General features: G+C 42.1%; 1 long non-coding RNA gene across 1 annotated transcript in view; it reads right to left on the bottom strand.

The window, feature by feature from the left end:
• Positions 1-20826, bottom strand: part of LOC110470840 (uncharacterized) — a 226205-nt gene that overhangs the window by 139354 nt on the left and 66025 nt on the right. The window lies entirely within an intron of this gene.

The raw sequence follows: 20826 nt of genomic DNA, 5'->3' as shown, positions 1-20826 counted from the left end.
GGGTCTTGACCTTAAAAACCCAAAAGTAGCTCAGCCTCAGGGATTGACTTGGCTGTCGCTTATAGAGTTAAACCTCCCCACCACCTCTCACATCTTGAAAATCCATGGACATGCAACTCATTAGGCTGCTCCTAGAAAAGCTCTTTTTCTGAGACAATATCGTGCAGCAAAAACTGAGTCATGTGTAGGCCAAGAGGCTGTGCCAGAGCAAAGCACTGAGGAGTAAAACATTCACTCTTCCAGCACTTACTGCACTGACAGCTTGATAAAGTGGTTCAAGGCATAATGTTCAAACAGAGGGAGAAAAAAAATTAAAAATGTAATAATAAAGTTAAATGTAACTGTTTTAAAGTATAATTCTTTGGAGATCTCAGTTTTATGTTGGGCCGGCATTTGAAGCTGCACTAGTCATTATTAACGGGAAGCACAGATAGAGGAGATTTAAATCACTAAAGTAATAAAATCTGAACGAGGGCTAGCACCTTGAAAGGCTCTTGGAGAGAAGATTGCATACAAATGCAATTAAAACGATGCTTATAAAATACTAAGATGTTAATTGGGTTTAGTCCCAGAAGCCCCAGCAGTACAGTATGTCAGAAGTTAGCTGGTTTGAAGTTTAAAAAGAGTGGTTTAATTTGTACACCTTGTCCTAATTACGAAGCTTTCTGCAGCCTGTGTATCGGCATGGTTTATTGTAGCTTAGAGCTTTGTAAAACAAACACACACCAGTTAATTGGGTTATTGCAATGGAAAATTGGGCTGCAGGACTGAAACCTTCCTTGCTAGTGTTTTTTTACAGCTTGTAATGAACGCTCCAGCAATGTCAGGATAGACTGATTTGTAAGGTGTGCAGTTTACAACTTGGTTATACCGCTGGTCCGAAAAATAGGTGATACAGTGAAAACAAAGACTAGCATGATATAATGTTGCTGAGCTGGTGGGTTGAAGCCCCAGCTGGCTTATTTATACCTTGCAATCCCCCCAAATACTCCAGCAGGTCTGAACTCTACATTCCCACACTCAAGAAAGGACCATAATAAGGCAGGGACAGAATACCATGGTTGTTCGAGGAGCCCATGGAGGCTGTGAGCACCTGCTGGGGGTCCTGTGAGGTCGTGTGTTTTTCCTCATAATCAGTAAATAAATACCTAGAATCAGAACAGAGTAATTCAAAGAAAGAGGCAGAATTGCTGTTCAAGATTTGCTCGAGAGCGCTCATCTTGGAATTCATTTGTGCTATGCAGCTGATACACATTTCTTTGTATGAAGGACATTTTCCAAATGAAAATCCAGCCTCTCCCCTCCTGTCTTCCTTCAGTCCAAACTTCACAGAGCTGGGGATCTCAGAGCACAAAGTCCTTATCCTTAAAATTCATACTAACAACATAACAAATTGTATTTCTGAGGTCAGTGGACTCCCCCTAACAGAGAACATTTAGCAGGAGACAAGACCAAGCCCCAGCCATCTGCTCAGGGCTGATCACAGAGTGACCCCAACCTTTCCACCCTGCTTCAGCTCTGCCATTCAAGGCCAAATCCTATTAAAAGCTTAGAAACTTTAGGAACCCTCAGCTGCTGCAGAGGGTGGTGTGACAAACTGACACAGCTCTGATTTGGGTCCTTGATGTGGGAACTCCCCTCAAAAAAGGGAATTTCTCCCCTGCTGCACCAGGAGCTGCTCTTTGTTAGACACTTTGGGACAGGTTTCTGTTGAAAAGCTCATCAGGGCTCATCTGGGTCTAGACATGCCCCTCTGCAAGTTGGATCTGTGTCTGTTTGGAGGAATGTGGGAGCACACACCAAGGGAAAGCTGGTGATGCACTGGAAAAGTGGAAGGTCTAATTTCCTGCATTTTTCTCAAAAGTGTGACTGCAACAGAGCCATGGCCAAAGTCTCTGGCAGCAAGGATCTCAAGAGACTTGTTCCTATCAAGGAAAAAGTCAGGCCACAACAGAACTAATGTAATGTGTGACCAGTCCTGCAGCCAGCAGCCTGCAGGACAGGGGAGGAACGTCCCCTCATGATCTCATTGATATGTAATATTTATATCATTATGGGCACAGCTGTCTGGTTAGGCACTGAAAGACTACTTTAATTAGTCTTCAGGTAGCAAATAAGCTGCTGAGAGGGAGGAATGGTCATGCTATCAAAAATGCTAGCTTTTTGTAGCCCAGGTGACATCACTGGCATCAATACATCACATACAGTGGACCTAACATTCTGCAGTCCTGACACACGAGATAGCTTAGAGATGAGTAATAGGATGTACCTGTAAAGAGTCCTTAATGCATACAGGAAAGTGAGCTAGGGTTTGTGTCATTACCACTGGTGATGTTCGATGGCAAAGAGGTGCTTGGAAAATCCACGTTTCCAGGTCGACCCTTCCTGCCTGTCTCAGCGAGCAGCCTGTCCACACAGCTCTCACTTGCCTTTAAAGGTTGCAAAGCCCTGCATTTTCCAGTCTGGAGTAGCTGCCACCCCAACTGCTGCATTTCCATGCTACTTAAGGTACATCAGGGCATAATCTCACCTCGTTGAGGAAGGGATTTACATGTACAGCATTTATAGGCAATATACATATAACTCACAGCCCAACACAGAGTGAAAATATAATTATCATAACCATTGCCACATTGCAGGAGGCTTGGGCATTCTGAGGCATAAGTCTAATTAGCTCTAAGCTGCAGAAGATTTGAGGGTGGTAGTTTCTTTTTGACTTACTGCTCAGGGCTTGGTCTGAATATTCAAATCCATTGTTTCTTTCTAAAATAGCTCGTTCATGGCTCACAGTGTCATGTCAAACTCCCTTATCTTGGTGATTTTTGTAGAGGTCCCTGAAGGCGCATTAAGATACATTTTTAGCCTATTCTGTTGATCTCTCTGTTCTGGCTTCATTGTTTATAAATGACGAAGACCACTGCTGCAATGGTAACATTTTTATTTTTTTATTCACCAGGATTTGCAAGCAGCAAAGTTATGTAACACTAAAAGGAGACTTACAAGCACTATTTCCAGATAAATGCATTTCCTGTGTGCTGAATTCACTTCAAAAGTTTATGATATTTGCAAAAATGGCAGCTCAAGTCCTTATCACACAGGTCTGCCAGCTTTCATTGTGTGCAATGTTCCCCAAAGTTGCGAACAGTCACTCTTGGTTTCCTGTGCAGATGAAGAGAGAGATGCCCTGCCAGGACACAATTAAGATTATAGGTGGATTGAACGATGTGCAAGAAAGTTTATTTCTATTTATTGAGGTGATACATTTTTCCCACCTTCTCCTAGGGACCTAGCTAATGTACCTAGAATCTCCCTTACAAAGTATTGATTTTTAGGATGTTAGATCCATAACAATAATGGGGTAAAAGCCCAAGTCTGTAGGAGCACCTATTACAGAACAATTCTTTTAAAGGATCTCTGAGAGCCAAGTGCCTGTAAACTTGGGTTTTATAAGAGGCCAAGGCTCAAAGTCTTTTTTTAGTTCCACTCGCTCTACAGAATGAAGCGTTTGCTTGAATAAGAAATAATGAGCAAGACCTTCAAGGTTTAGGTTTTCCACTACAAAGAGGCATCACAGGATTCCCAGCAGCTGCTGATATCACTAGCACAGCTCAAGTGGGCTGCACATTATGCCAAGTGCTCCCAATGCCACTTGAACCCTGAAGTGCATCTCCAACAACAAATAATCTGCTGTCTCAAGAGCCTACAAACAAGCTAAACTCCTGGGCTTGATGGGGGAGATCTTTTTGCTACTCCTAAGGTTGCATCTTCACATTACAGCCAAGTCAGTTGACTGGAAAGCCCCTGCCAAAAGGGAGATCCCACCACAGTCTCCATCTCCAGACCTCTGTGTGTCCCTTCCCTGGTGGGTGTATTCATCACAGGGTCACTGCATAACTCAGGCATCAGGTTGACTTGTAAAATAAATGAATGTTTTCTGCTGGAGCAGTCACTTAAGTAGACTCATTCTATAAGGACACTAGTTCCTAGAACTTTAATCTCTTGGGCATTCAGTCATTCCATTACAAACAGAGAACTTGTGACAGAAATTATCTTAATTTTTCCACAAATCTGTTTTGGCCAGAGTCAAGAGTTGGAGGGAATGTGATGGTGGAGGATTGAATAGAAAATTCTCACCAAGAGGTTTCAGTGGCTGATGACATCTTGCAAATGCATTGAAAATTTGGAAACTGGAACCACCCACCAAGCCACTGGGCTGCCTTTCTGCTGAGGTTGCCTTCCAAAAGACAGCACTGCTGACCCTCCCCAGTCCTGCTCCTCTCTCAGTCTGGAGATTGAGAGAGGAGCAGGACTCCTCAGGCCCAGCACACCAGAGTCTGCCCCTATGGCCAGGATGAATCTCTGGATTCAAAGGTAAACAACGGCCTCTACTTTTCCTTCCTGGGAGCGTTGGCCAGCTCTTTTGCATGGTGTGAACTCCCAGAAAATTCCCTCTGCCATGGAGCACTGCCATTTCCATCTCGGTCTGGCTCCTCCAGAGGTGCTGCCAGCCCACTTTGTTCCCCTCACTGTTCTGGGAACAGGAGGTAAGTGTCACACTCCAACTTGCTGAGGGCTTTGGGAAAGTCATCGTGCTGGAGGAACTGTAGGAGAAGTCTCCTTGGGAATAGCAGCTCATATTTAACCTCCCCTAGATCATGTCAATGTGAGTCTGGAGAGAACAGGTCTTTCATTTTTCTTCCTCAGTAAGCTACCATATGCACCTCATCCCCCACTTAAGCTAAGAGATTGATGGCTAAATTGCTTAACCCTGGTGTTTTTAATTAATTAGGTCTACTTCGAAGAAGGTTTAATACAGTAGTTTAATTTAGACTTTTCTCAGTGCATGATATAAAATCCAGATTTATTACTATTTTTTATCAATTTTTATTTTTATATGATTCCATCATATAAAAACGCTAGTGTATGTTACAGACTTTAAAAAGTGATTCCCTGTAGGTATTGCAAAGTACAGGGTCTATTATATGATAGTGGTGTGTTTATAGCTGAATTTTGGTACATTGTTCAAGAATTCCTTCAAAGATGGCTTATAGAAAAGATATTTTATTCCATAAAATAGTAAGGGAATGTACCTGTTCTTTCTAAATATCTTCTTACAGTGCTTTTAGATAATACTAAAGTCTATGGGATAACCATTGCTTTGAGAAACTCAGCACTAAAAGGAAAAATACTTTGAATCTTTAGAGAAAAAAGGCACAATAGTTTGTTGCTAGCTCTTTAGTAAAAGACCTGCAGTGCTGTAATCTGGTGAAATTCACCATTACTCTTGGTTAATGAGCAATTTGTTAGTTAACAGATGTTGTTATTAACATGAGAGGTACCTGGTTTATAACAGCAATACTTAATCACAGTGTGGGGTGGCAGAATCATTCATAAGAGCCAGTGCAGTGGCATTGTGGCAACTGTAAGTGCTGCCATGTGGGAGCACAAGGTGAAGGGGTCACATATCTATCCTGGTGCATGTGTTTGTGCTTCATTTTGGGGGATTCTGGTGCACTTCGCAAAATTGAAGCAAAAGTCACTTTAGAAGAAATGCAAGCAAAGTCTGCATGGAGATAATTTTAATCAGAGAGTTTGTTATATTCTTTTGATTTTATCAGTCATACTCTGTTGTGTAAATCTGGCCCCATGAAAATGTGTAGAGGATCCTAAGGTACTGAGATGACCCAGGAATGGAGGTCACAAGGACCTTACCTATCCAACAGACAAATTGACAAGTCCCTGTTTCTATAATGTGAGTTCCAGAAAGTTGAGGATGTTTCCCTTTTATGCAGCACTCAGTTTCCAGAGCCTGTGTTTTCAGATGATTGGTTTTTGTGGAGAAATCACACAGCTTAGGCCCAGGTTTATTTCCCAGTGTTCCAGCTATTAGGAAAGTACTCAAAATCTTTGTCCTCTTCCTTGAATTTTTGTCCCAAGGAGCCCAGGCAGTTCAATATTTTTTTCTGGGGGAAATAACACCAGAATATTGCTCTTCTTTTCTCAGAGTGATGAAGAAATACAATGGCACTTATGAGGGAAACAGAGCAGAATGAACACACTGAGGGACTCTCACAATGCCTCTCCTGCCCAGCTGCCAGCTCAAAGCAGGATCAGACCATGCCAGAAGGAAATCCTACTAAATTAAACCAGAAAAACAAACCTTCTAAATATTAACCTAACTTTCTAGATGAAGAGTAATGTCTGGAAAGTCTCAAGGTTTTTATGCTAAGTTTAAATCCTTCAAAGTGCACAGCCACATCAAAACACAAGCAGTGACCACACTTCATAAGAAAATAATGTCTTGACACCTGTAAACCCATTAAGAAAATCCTACCTAGGAAGACCCTACAAAAGGAAACTGGGATACTTCATGTCACCAGATTTAAAATCATGAGAGTAGCAGGCAGACAGGAAGGATTCAGCTGCACCTGATGCCTTTTGCTTCCAGTTCACCAAACATTTCGTCCTTCCTATAAATATCTGTCTGACCTGAGCACATCTTCAGCCAGACAACCTTCATTCCTGAGTCAATCCTCTCATCCCTGTACAGGCTGCTCTAAATGTGGTGGCAGCTTAAAGCAGGTTATTGATAAGCTGAAGACATCAGAGCCCCTGGTATCATCACCACCCAGCAGCACTTCAGCAGCAGCTGCACAACAGATGAGGAGGACTTGGAGAGATTCGCCAGGGGAAAATCATATAGCTGCCCAATGGTCAGCCCTTCCAGAAAAGACAGTGAATTCCAAGGATAAGAAAGATCTCCAGATATTTAAGTAAGTAGCCCAAGAGTATCCCTCTGTAAAGTAAGAAGAGTGTGGAAAGAAGTGCAGGTTTTGTTTCTGACTCTTTCTTAGGTAGTGTCAACTCAAAAGAGGAGCCCTCGGTATTTATCATGCAAATGAATTCAGGTAGGGCTGTTGACAATAAAGGCACAATAATATGTGGTTTGACAAAAAGCTCTATTAGAAGAAGGGAAAAATGCAGGTTAAAAGGTAAGCTTGTGGCTTAGATCCAAATCAGCATATTGACTCAGCTTTACAGATCCCTAGCCCAAAATGAATTCCACACAATAACTAAGCAGTTGCCTTCCAAAGGTGTTAAGCCTATTTGCTCTGTGTTTGTTTTGGAATGGCCAATAAAACAGCTTTAGATGATGTCAAACAGTGCTTAGGCCCATACAGAGGGAGACAGCTGCTCAGATAAATACTCAAGCCCCAAACCATGTTCTGTTTTACAAGTCATCAAAAGCTCTTTGAAAATCTGCTTGATACGTAGCTGGGAGTTAATGCGACTTCCTCACACCTGCCAAAGCACTCTGGGCAGGTCAGGAGCAGGCAGTAAACTCCCCCACTGGTCTGAGCTTGTGCTATTATTTTTTCTTAGGAATATTACAGAGCCTTCTTCTATCTGAATAGCAAATTCCATATGATGCAGCAGTGCCCAAGATCAGGTGCTGCCATATAAAAGTTTCAGAATCACAAGCATCTACCACCAGAGCTGCCCAAATGCACTTCCCATCATTTTACTTGAGACAAATGTTATTGCCAGGCCAGCCCCTCACACAGTTCCTTCTCTCTGTATACACCCTTTTCTCCATTGCTCCCTTTGACCTGTAAATAAAACCCCTCAGACTTGAACTGTGCCTTTAGCCTTGGGGTTTCAGGAAAATGTAAATTGCATTTTAGTTATAATGTATGAAAAGCACTGTGCAAGCTCTGAAGAGAGAAACATCCCAGTGATTTTGGGATGAAAGAAGGCTCCAGTCATTATCCATGTTACACTGCTGTCAATTAAGAGTAATTCCATAAAAACCAAGGAGGTAATCAGAGTAAAGAGCTGAAGGTGCTCTGTGGTCCCACATTCAGTCTCAGTGACCATATACAACCCTAAATGGTTAAGAAAATGCTCCATGGGCCAAGCAAAAGACAGGAGGTGCTTTAGAGCCTAACAGCACTTACATTTAAAATCCTGAGGCCTGGTGTAGAACCAGTCACTGGCAGAAATAAGAACTCAGAGGGACAAGTCCTGGTGTCCTGTTTGTCTTTGCTGTGAATCAGGAAAAGAGGGGGAGGGCAAGGAGCACGTTGCAGAATTGGTGTTGTGTTTCTGTCAGACAGGGCTGAGCCAGACTAATGCACCACTATAACAACATTCTCCTGGGCACAGAAGAAGGAAAAGCTGCCAAGAGGTGTTTGAGAAAAAAATATCTGGGCTTCCTGCAAATCCTTGATTCCAACACACCAACCTGAGTCCTTCCTTGGAAGACAAAACTACAATTCTGGGCATCACATACACAATTTGGATCCCATAGTGCTCTGTGTTGCTGGTTAGGAGAGGTGGTTGGTTAATGGAACTCTGTACAGATTCGTGTCCCTGCCTTCGCTTCAGGGGACTTGAACAAATGCTTCAAAAAAAAAAAGGCCCTGAAGCAGCAAAGAGGAAAAAATCAAAGGAAAAGACCAGTACATCCTTTGTCCATAGTGGTCTCTGTTCTGTGACTTATCCAAAGTGTGGATCAGAACTTCTAGGATTCCTCAGAGTTACTGAAAACCAACACAGTTCCTTCCTTCTGAAATGTTGATGAGGAGTTGAAACTTTCAGAGAAGGTGAAAATTAAGGCAGATTGTTTGATGGCAATAATGATTTCTTCAATGCAACATGATCATTTGCTTTTTAGAAAGAGGAAAGAAGGGATAGCATGGCCAACACCAATCAAACAATTCACAATGGCCATAAGAGATGGAGCTGAGGCCTTCAAGTACTACAAAGAAGCCAAGTAGGGTAAGGAGAAAGATGACAAGAACTTGGATACAAGTGCAAAATTATTTCCTTTCCATTCAACATAATAATAGACCTACAGCTGACCTTGAAACTTCCAAAAGGTGCCCTTGTATTGAGGCCTGGAAACAGTAGAAACAGCAGAGGCCTTCTGATCTCTAGGAACTTCACTCACTCACTGAACTTTTGAGCTGTCATTTCCAATAAACTTGGCTACAGATGAACCAGAACTTTTTTTTTTTTTAAAGAAAGACTATTCATAGTTTGAAAAAAGAATTGTGGGGATTTTTTCCCTTTGTCATTTCATTTGACATCCAAAAAGACTACAATATCCTTATGGAGTAGAAAGCGAAAGAGATGGAAGGGGAAAAGCAGTAAGAATAATGTTACAATGAAACCACAAGCAACAGAAGAGGAAATGTTAAAGACCCCAAACCCAAAGAGAAAAATCAAGCTAAGAGCACGTCTTTAAAGCAAGTGAGACCCAAATGTGCTTAGGGAAATTAGGCGAGTCCCTATACGAGCTACTTTCTCATTTTAAAATGGGCTGATAATGATTAGCAACCAGGATATTAAATTAATGTCTCTTTCTACTATCAAAAGTTTTAACTTGCCTGTACCAGACTTGACTCCTAAACCTAAGCAGTTCAGGAAGGTGACCTGAGATGACAGCAGAGGATGACACGCTATTGACTACAGTGAAGAAGTAGGAGGAACGATTGTGCCTATCAATTATTGAACAGAAAGAAAGGAAGGACCTGGTGAATAACTAATACATGGAAGGTTCCACCTCTGTGCTCTTCACAGACTTTGATAGCCGGGATTTATAAGAAGAGGAAGCTTTACTCTAGAAAAAAAATAGAAGTGTTAAATGATCAAATGGTTTCTCTTTAATTAAATAGTCATAAAAAACTTCGTTGCTGACAATTTGACGTAAAGCAATGTAATCTTTGGGGTACTAGGCAAATGTTCCCCACATTATTCAGATTGCAGAGCACAGGGTTAGACAGCAATTATACTAAAGACTAAATCCCTGAGTCACTTAAAACCTCCACAAAATGCTTGGTGGCACTGTTAATGTAGCCAGTTAGGAAAATCTTGGCTGATGAATGGGAAGAGAAACAGAACAGCAATAAATTCCTATGTCTACTCTGTAGTCAATAGATTTGTCTTGTACTTTATTCAAGCTGGGTGCTTTTCACCTCCTGCTTTTCACCTCATGCAGAGAAGCAAAGCAAAATTTAGGTTACATTTAAGTTTGTGTGAGCCAAAGCTTTCCAAAGCTTCCTGAACATTCCCTAGTTGTTCCCATGAGTTCTGTACATGGATTTTCAGTTTTAAGCAGAGAGGAATTGCAGTTTTTAACTTGTTTCAATCGTGCTCCCACTTCCTGTCACTCTGTACCTACTCTGCATCTTATATATCGACCTTTCTGATGTAGCAGATATTTACAACCAGAACTAGCATGCTGAGGCCCTTTAGGTCCCAGAAATAGAAAGAACCTTGTAAGAGGTAGATGCATGCATGAAATGAGATAGCATATTCTACATCTGATAAAGCTTCCTTGGCTTAGCTGTCTGAAAATCATTACCTGCATCTATTTCTGTAACACGTATTGATCAAAAAAGTACATATTTCTTATGGGCTCTCAAACCCCAAAGTTTTAGCCAGATATGATCTGAACTGACATGTCTACCAAAACAGTGATATGCTACAAGAAAGGCAAAGGAAAAAACCCTCCTTTAACTGATCCCTCTTAGAATAAGCAGCAAATGGCACCAAATCTATTTTCTTTAACTCCTGATCCACTTTAAAGAATAGAAATACAATTTGTCTAATGACCTTTGTAACAAAGAAGTGGAAAAAAGACTTCTAGGCTTCATTATGATGAGAGTAATTCATAACAAATCCACTGACTCCTGTGGCATTACCTCAGCCTTACACCACTGCATCCAGAACTCCCTCAGCATCTGTGGAGCTGCAGCAGGTTTCCTTTGCTGCCTTAGATCCAGATCCCACCATAAATCTCAAGTTTCAGGTGGCTGGGAAAGAGGAAGTTTTGCTTTTCAGGTCTACCATGAACTGGCAGAGGTATTTTTTGTAGAAGGCTGTTGATATTTGCATCCATCTCTGATCCACAGAGAACAGTGGCTCTAGAATGGGAAGGTCCAGACCTCTGGCTAATTTGTTTGATGGGAGAACTTTTAACAGAGAATTTTGATCCAGAATTAGAAAGAGAAAAAGTAAAGTCAGGGGACTTGGGATCAGAGGTTTTGGTCTGGCACATCCTCAGTTGTCAATAACCAACAAAGAGTCACCTTCAATGTTACAAGATTTAATGAAAGAGTTACCATCAACCTGCAAGGTGCTGAGCCCTTCCAGCTCCTTTTACACATGGTGGGAAGAGGGCAGCTTGCAGGATCAGGCCCTGTGGGTGCCAGAGACACCAAGGGCACCTTCCAGCTCCTGGACAAGGAGGGAAGATGCTCAGACACACCAGGAACCAGAGCACAGACACATTAAGGCACTGGCATAGGGATGCCTCACTGAACAGTTGGGGTTTAATAGGCTGGATATTGTCCCAGCATTTGGTATTCATAGATAATAATAGAGATTAGGTTTACTTAATGTATTTGCTATTTAGGCAGATGATTCATGTTAAGCCATCGGCATTCAGTGGCAAACATCATTAGTTGAAATTGTGTGAGAGAAAGGCCCAGGAAGAGGAGCTGCAATCTGGCCTCTATCATAAACAGCTGTGTTTCTAAATCACCAGTTTTGGGTTGTTTCCCGTAGTTGTTGGTATATACTGTACACTGAAAATTAGGCCTCAAAAACACTTATTAAAAATTTATAAAGCTTATGACAGGCTCTTTCAGAAACATAACCCTTAACTAATTCATGTTCACTTACCCTGCAGTTTTCTATTTATAATACTTTACAATTTCTGTGTATTTGTACTATAAATTATTCAGTAACATCAAGGTTTTTATTTTGATGAGAGAATTTTTGATGAATTTGACAGAGTAATTACTTCAAATCCTGTTCTGGATAGCTATGAAAATATTTAATTTTATTTACTCCAATAAATAATTAAAATGTGAGAGTAGCAGGCATACTTGCAAAGCCTTATAGCCTGTGACTTCTGTTTGCTTCTCCCTAATTAAAATAGCAATGTTTATGTGTGCACTGATTTAAAATAATAATAAATTACCAACTGGGAAGGGACATCTAAAGGAGAAGGAAAAAGGCTCTTGTAGCAACAAGAACACTCTTAAACACAGGAAAAATATTCTGAAGAAATAGGAAGCTATTTATTCCCCAAGACTGTTAGAGAGGGGCACTAGAATCTCAACAAGGTACACGTTACAATAATGAAGATTATTCCTTTCATGGATTCAAAGTCTAAGAAGGGGCAGTCTTTATAGTGTCCTTTAACTCTCTCTGAATTAATCCAAAACAAATACTTTTTGCTCCATTGAGGACAGCTCAGGTCACAATGGTCACTGGCGTGGGTTGCAGTCCTCTATCTCCTCCAAGGAATTTTCATGAGCCAAATCTATTTCTCAGTCTCATATGTAATTTTATAGCTTTCATGTCACAGGGTTCAAAGACAGAAAAACAGAATGTGTAAAAAATTGAGAAAGAAAGAAGGCCCAAACCCTCAGAACCTCTTAACTATTTTAAAGTTCTCAAACAGGCACACATAAAAAGTTTCTAATTACATCCAGCATGGAGGTGCATAGTCATATCATATAATAACTTGTTAATTACATCACCAGTTGGCTTCTGCTTAAATTTGAACTTGCTTATTATTGCCAGGTACAATGGTGATTTGGTTACCCCACAGGCTGGTCATGGATAAAACCCAGCATTCTTTGACAAACTATTTGTATTTCATGGAGTTGGAGTGAAGTGAGGATGGGACACTGAACAAACAGCTGCCAGGAAAACTAGATAAAGTTTGCATTTTTCTAAACTGTTTGCATGGGTGAAAGAGGTAAATCCCAGCTGATCCTATCTGGCAGTGGAGCATGGAGATTTTTGGTGCTTTAGTTGCAGGTAAGAAATGAGTAAGAGTTGTCAAGCTGTGGCTGAGTGAGAGCCACTTGTGGGCACTTTGCCAGAATAATGCAAATTGGACAGGTGAGATCTCAGTGAGGCCCCCTGGACAGGGGCTCACAGCTCCCCAAAATACCAACAGCTTTGAAACAAGCAGGTGCCAGCATTAGCAGAGAGGATGTAATCTGAATATTCACAGGTGTGGTGATCTGAATGGCAAAGCCTTTGGCGCCTACCACTACACCCAGTTACTCTGTAGCTTCAGCAGGGTCCACCTGTGTATCTGAGATATGAATTCCTTCATCCTCAAGTACGTTCCTATGACACAAATAATTTGCAGGTTAAGCACCCCAGAAAGAGATTTTAATCCCAAGCACAGGACATGGCACACTGCAAAGGGCTCTGGATGCAGTGCTGCAGTGGAAACTCACTCCCAGTCCTTGTAAAGCTTGGTTACTCTCTCCCTCACAGCAACTACACATACACAGACACACTTGGGTAAAAAAGCCACCCTGTGATTTCATGGGGAGCTCAGATGTGACTGGAAGTCACAGCAGGTAATAAATCCTCACTGCTGGAATCGGGTTGGATTGCACACTGGTGGGTTAATCCGACAGCACACCCTAATAACGTGACTTTCAGCTTGCTGCACAAGCAATTTCTGTGCAATGTGCCATATTTCTGTGGCAGTGCCTCAAGCTGCAAGGAGTAACACGTTCTGTCACAGGCTGTTGTAAACACTCGGGCTGCTCGGCGTGTACCGCACACGATTCATCTGAGCAGAGACCTAAAATCTTACACCTGACTGTTCTGCTCACTATCAAGCCTCAATAAAATCTCAATGGCAGAAGCAGGCAGGGAACACAAACCAGTTGTGACTGGTGCTCAGAGCTGGATGCTGAGGAGCAGAAGACAGGGTGGGGTTTCTGTGCTTTTTGTAGACAGTGGAAGCAGCAGCATTAAGGGATGGTAAAGCCCAGGGAGGTGCTGAACACCAACCAAGCACTGCCAGGCAATGGGAGAGGAGGAACTGGAGCTTGTCCTTCCTGGGACTAAACTCCTGGAGATGGGTTGAGACACAATGTGATTTCCAGCTGAAGGAGGTCTGGTAGCTAAAAGCAGCACCAGGAGCCTATTCCACTTCTATTCCTGGCCCTCCTATTGATTTGTTTGCAACCTCAGGAGAGTCCTGTCTGGGCCAAAGTGTTCTCAGCTTGGAAGCCAAAAGTTAATTTAAGATAATGCAGCTGTCAAATAAGCATTTGGATTTTCAGACATGATAATATCAAAGAATGGCAGAAGAATGGGATAGAATGCACCTCTTTGGTAACATTTTACTTGCACTCCTACAAAGATATGAATTTATGGAACAGCAGCCTCTGTGACATGTAAAACAACATTTGGCATCTGTTTTTTCCTTCATCTTTCCCCATTCATTTTTTTTATTTTAAGTGTGTGCAGCAAAAACCAAAGATTTTAATTTTCCTTTTTAATGGAGCGATTGTTATTGACTACCTGGTGCCTATGTTCACAGGGTAGGAAAATAACCCAATAAAACCTACTGAACCTAAAAATAAAGAACCCAAAACAACAACAGGAGCTCTCTGTATCAGGTGCACCTGGAGGAAAGGAACTGCAGTTTGTGCAGTTATTGCACATAAGGAAATACGATGCTCTGGTGGGTCTGTCTATATCCCACTAAACAAGGGACCTGGGACACACTGCCTGTTTGTCCCACCACTGCTCTGGGCTACCCCACACAAGGGAATGGTTGAACTTACTCAAAGATTTTCAAGTTCCTTGTGTCCCATTAGTTCTCAGAGGGTTTGACTGCCCTTTTTTCCAAAGGGCCCTTAAGCCTAAGTCACTGACAATGTGAAAAACAAGTTCCAGCATCAAAGCCATTTGAAAAGTCCGGACCAAGTTGCTGGAAGTGGATTAACCAGGCCTTGAAAATTTGCTTTGAAAGCTTGAAAAGTTTATGAAGCTTGAAAATCACAAAGTTTTTAAAATGCTCCTTAGTACCAAGCCCTGTCAATTATATCAAAAAAACCTGTACCAATAAAACCTTAGCTGCAACAGGCCCAGGACATAATTTACATTTGAAATTGCTTTTCACTGCATTTAAGCCTCTTGTCTCCTTTGCCAGTGTATTATTACTATTTGCAAATCATTAAATGCTGACTGCAAGGAAAGCAGGCGTGCAGGGTATAATCTGTATTTCAACTTGTTCCTCCTTTGAGAATGAGGGCATTAACTACACCTGGACATAAATAGTGCTGGAAGTTTACCACTAAAAAACACTAAAGAAATTTTTAAATTGTGTAAAAAAACAGAAAAAAATAATCCTTCCTTCAGAAACTTCTTGGGTGGGAAGTGACATCAGTCACACCACAAGGACAGAAGGAGAGAGCACATTTTATTGGAAAATAAAGATGTGAGTACATCTACAATGATGAATATAAAATGCCTCTTTTGGATTTAATTAGGAGTCACCTTTTCAGGGCACTGCTTTGTACCTGAGTTTTCACACAGCAAAGCATATGGCAAAAGAGCAGGAAGTGGGGATTAAGGTACATTTTAACAGGCAGCATGTTCAGCCAGATGGCCTATTCCCTGCCCCTCAAGATCTGCATGCCTTTTTCCCCCTCCAGAGTTCTTTTGATTGAATTCTACCCTGAATAAAATAAATTTTAAAGCCCATATTTTATGCTATTTGAATGCATATTTCTCAGTCCACGTCACACACTTCCCCATGCACAGGCTTTTTAAACAGAAATCATGGTGTAAAGGAGGGCAAGGATGCTTCTGGCCTTGAGGACAACAGGACCTCAAGACTTAAGAGTCTTTTCCAGGGGCACTCCATAGCTTTCCCTCCTACTCTAAGCAGCAGCAGTAGCACCATGATGTCACTATATCCATGGTGACAGCACTAAGGGAGGGCAACAAGGGGCTGGAGATGGTGAAGTGCAGCACAGGTCTCTGACTGCCCCAGATGCAGAGTTTCCAGAAAGTTTTAAGTATGGTACAAATCTGGAGGGACTTTTCTCCTTCACTTTCTGCTGAAGCTGCATGTCTGTTCTTCATCACTGGCCCCCAACAATGCAGAGCTGTCCCAAAAGACTCTGCCCACTCAACAAGCTGGTCAGAACCAGGAATTCCTATGGCCAAGCCTTCACTGATGGCACCACTGAATGACCAGAAAAAACATAAAGATGAGATAAAAGAATTATTGCTTGAAAGAGGAGAAATCTATGGCAGGAAAACAGTCTGGAGGCTCTCAAGAAAGTGCAGCCAGAGAAGAAATCTAGCTCACACAGTTGCTACATCAAGGCACTTAAAACTGTCCACTATTCCTTTTTAAAGCCAAGAAATACGCATGGAGGGAAAAATTCCTCCAGAACTGAGATAACTGTGGTGAAACTTATTGTCAGTGGAGAAGACTACAGAGAAAACATGGGAAGAGGAAAAAAAAAGGGGGCCTACATTAGGTGGTGAGGTTTGGAGAGTCCTATTTTCTGGGGTCTGGCTGACAAATGCACCACCGTGGCAAGGATCAGGCTCTGGTGATGCTGCAGAGCTTTCAGCAGTGTGGTGAACTGGTCCAGTGTCACTGAAGCACTAACCAGGCAGGTACCCAGGCCACCAGAAAGCAAGGGCTGGAGGCACCAGCCTTCCTGTCACACTGCACTGGGGCTGCTCTGGAGCCTTTGGACAGGTGGAGAGAAGCAGATGGAGCCACTCAAACCTCTCCAGTGCCCACCAGCAGTAGCCCAGGGCAGCAGAGAATGAAACAGAGAAATCCCCACATCCAGTACTGTACACATCCCAGCTATTGTTATATATACCAGTGCCTCTGCAAACACATACACACACACACACACACACACTTACGTACATCATAAAATACAAAGCAAGCAAGCAATATTTCTCATTTTAAGAGAAATATGCTATTTTTATGGCATAAAGAAAGCAGTAATGATGATTACACTTCCTCAGTGGAAGCCTTCATGAATACAATGTAAATTGTATGACACAAATGCAAGAATAAGGCTTCAAAATACTGACAAATAGCTACTGGAGAAATTTGGATGAGACATCAAGGAGGGAGTAGTGGGGAACTTCCTGTGGCTGGAGCTGGACAGTGTCTAATGTGCAAAATTCATTATCTTAGACTTTTGGCTATGATGTGTAATTGTTAACCTCTGCTGTTAGTTCAAGGCTCCTTTCAGTAAAATATATGGGTTGCCATCAAAGCTGATTTGGATTAGGAGGCAAGCATGTGCCCTCACTTTTAGGTTATATTAATACACCAAAATCAATAACATGCCATGGCTTTCAGAAGTAGTAATAAAACACCCTAAAATATTCCCAGAATACTTCTATAAATTATTTGTTCAATGTATTTATGTTAAAAAGGTTGTCAGTTACAGTGCTCTGAAAGACTCTAAAATTACAAGTCATCGTATTTGTACTTGATAAACCCCCTGCTGTTTTGGGTCAAAGAGGGCTCCAGAATGGTGGGGGGAAAAATCATTATTTTGCCTAATAAATAAATGACTTGCCTATATTTCATGTATCACTAAAGCCTGCCAGTACCAAGAGCTTAAATAATAAATAGCAAATAGCTCCATTCATTTATTAATAATAATGCATCTTTTCTTCCTCTTACCATATTTGAGGGCAATGGATTGAACAGTAGTCAGGTGGAAGGACAAATAGTCAGGCCACTGGGAACATTTAAAATTTTCCAGTTTAAGGTGAACTTGTCAGCACTGAGAGCCCTTTTCCCTTCATCCTGGGCTGCGTGCTTGTCAGTGTCAGGAGCTTTTGTGCTTCAAAACTGTAAACCCCCTTGGAAAGCTAATTAGTTAATGGAGTTTGCACATGTGAGTGTTTCACAAATGAAACCCCATTTTCAATTAGTCATCACAATACCTGTCCAGCAGAGCATGGAGGGACCTCACTGCCCTGGGCAGGTTTAGTGTTTGTGACACCTCTGGTGGGGCAGACCCATCCTGGGCTGTGCAAGTGGCAGACAAAGGCAGTGGGCAAGGAAGGGGCAACAAGTTGGTCCAGATGCACATCTCTCTTACCTTCAACAAACCAAAGAGATATTTATTTGTGCCTGTTTTCAGCATAAACTGCTCATGCTCTTTCTGACATAATCCACACCTATGTCAACCTGACTGTTTTTAACAGTCCTTCTTTTTCATGGCTTTTTGATTTAAATAAAAATAAACATGTGCAGTTTGCTAGAGAGCAGGCTCTAAAACTACCAAATGCCCTTCTCCCAAAAGCAGGGTATTGCAGCTGACTGCCAGTGCAAGGAGTGGCATGAGTGTGTACATGAGTCTTAGAGATTAAAAGTCCTGATATCACCAGCCTATAGGGATGAGTGGATGAGCACAGATTTCAACATCATGCCTCAATCCAACATCCTCCATGGAGAGTTAAGAGAACTCAAGCAAAGGAGCACAGATGATCACACCCACCACTGTTCCCCCCGAAGAAAAAGAGAGCTGGAAACTCTGTATTCATGTAGGTCATGGCATTATCAAGCCTGGTGATGGAAAATGAACTCCTTTCTTTGTCTAAACACCCAGTGGAATGGACAGGATGTAAGCAGCCTCATAATAACCACAAAGTGGCCCTTGTCACTTAACTGGAGGGCTACTCTTTTTTAAGGGTCAGGAAGAAAGCACTTTGAATTCTCAGTATCCTTTGACCAAGACACGCCCATTTCTGACAGAATAAAAAGCCAGGAAAAGAAAATTGTCTCACCTGCTACCACATGCATCAGACATGTATCAGACCATGCCAAAATCTGTGAGCTCACAGCTTTGGATAGGAGGGCTACCAGCATTTTAGTTGTCACTTTTAAGAAAATAAAGTACAGTGGCAATGAGTCAGGAATGTGCCCTGCTAGCCTCCAAAGGAATTTAATCATGCAACCAACTTCACTTCCAGCTGCCTACAGAGCACAGGCTTGTGTTTAAAGCAGAGTTTTCCATGCAGTCTTACCCACTGTGAAGTGCAGTTATGTTTTTCTACAAGATTTACCTACAGGACAAAAGACTTCTAAAAATTCAGATGTAAGATTCAGCATGATACTGCTGACCCAGTCTAATAGGACCCTTGATAGCCAGATGAGTTGGGTCACATCCTACCTCTTGTTCCCTTAAGCCTGAAGTGCCACTGGCTCTTTTCAGACCAAAGTAAATTGCTTCTTTTCTTTTGGCTACTCCTTAAGCTACCCTAGGCACCAAGCAAGGAAAGTAAACACATGGCAAAGGCACAATAGGCAGAACGGACTTGATCTTTGTTTAAAGCACAGGGTCAGCTCCTCGCTGTGAGCAGATTTTCCTCTCTGGAAACAGGTTCATGTTTATGTTTTAAGTTCCAGCAACATGCTCTGGATTTTCAACATGTGCAGCACATCTGCTCCAGCCCAGATTTATGAACAAATCTGCATATAATTGTGCTGGGCTAGGGTGTTGTTGTTGTTGTATTCTTCCACCCCCCACTTTTACCCACCCTTTAAATAAAATGGTTTTGTCCAGGGCTGTATAAACCCCCAATTCCAAGCCATATAATTTTATGGACAGGGAAAAAAAAAAGTTCTTTTGTATTGCACCTGAGCTCATTAAAACCCCCAAATTCCATAATTTTACACTACCATGTGCTGCGTATCGTATTTAGTACCTAACAGAATAATTGCTTACAGTCCTCAGAGTGAGTGCACATAAGGTGGAGAAATGATGGAACAGGTGGGAGAGCCACCCTGTGCTTGGCAATCACAGGTTTACATCCCTACCCAGCTGACATGAAGCTCTGTGGGTGAATGGTTCAGAAGCCTGGAATTAGGGTCCTTTCTTAGTCTTGTGCTGGGTGCCAGGGACCAGACATCAGCTCCCAGTGAACACTGTGGCTTCTGTACCAGACCAGGCAAAAAAAAAAAAAATCTGTGGGATACAGACTGGGAAGAGTGAGAAGCCAAAGATAAGGGGGTCAAGGTGAAAAGTCCAAGATGCCACAGGAACCAGCAGCTTAAACAACTTAACCAGACATCTCAAGGGAAAATAAGCCTGAAAAACTCGAGTGAGCTGCCCAAGAATCTAATATGGCAACATTCAAGGTTTGCTAGTTTCTTGAAAATCAACCAAAACTTTTTGTGCATCTTTGCAAAGGAAATTGTGCCAATGCAGCTGTTTATAAAAAAGGGTTTGCACACTCCCTCTCTGTGTGAAAACTGCTTTTGCCACCATGTCTTGGCTGGGGTGTGAAGAGGAAAGGAAGGTACAAGTAGATTTATTGTGTGTTCACACACACTCTATCCTGGTGGCTGTACCCTTTGGAAACCAAATTCTCCTCGCTTGGCACTGAGGGTTTGCTCAAGGGATCCAGTCACAAAGGTCACTGTGTACAGTGCTCCAAGGGCACATCTCAGCGACGTTTGTCTCAGTCCATGGACTACCCACCCTGATGTCTCAGGACAGATTTAGGCCTCCAGCCTGTAAGAGAGAGAGGTTTTTAAAAAAACTGTCCATGCAGGGGTTGCTCAAGGGCATGTAGAAAAAGTGTAGCAGAGCAACTCATTTTAGCCATGGTTCCCAAGTCCCACCCATGTGCCCTAATCACAGCTGGTATCAGAGCTGCTGATAAGCTCTGAGTGATTTCCTTGGGCCTGGAACTGCAAGTGTGCTCTGCTTGAGATTCTCCAATGTCTTATCTGCAGCCTCTTGGATAGTTAAGATTAGGTAGCCAGAAAAAGACAGAGAAAAAGACATTGTTTGCAAAAAAATTGTGAGCAGGGGCTGATTGAAGCAGGCGTGTGCCAATGTACCCCTACACAGACAATGAATGCTCACAGGTTGTGTTTAGTAGCCTGATTTCATAAGGAGGCAAAAAACCAAAACAAAACAAAAATCTCTTGAAATCATTGAAACCAAAAAGTAGGTTTTGCAATGGTCAGAGAAGACTAAT

The sequence above is a fragment of the Lonchura striata genome, chromosome 13 (genome assembly GCF_050655825.1).
Source record: "Lonchura striata isolate lonStrDom1 chromosome 13, ASM5065582v1, whole genome shotgun sequence".
Lineage (NCBI taxonomy): Eukaryota > Metazoa > Chordata > Aves > Passeriformes > Estrildidae > Lonchura > Lonchura striata.
Note: the sequence above shows the minus strand (reverse complement) of the source record. Positions and strands in the feature narration are given on the sequence as shown.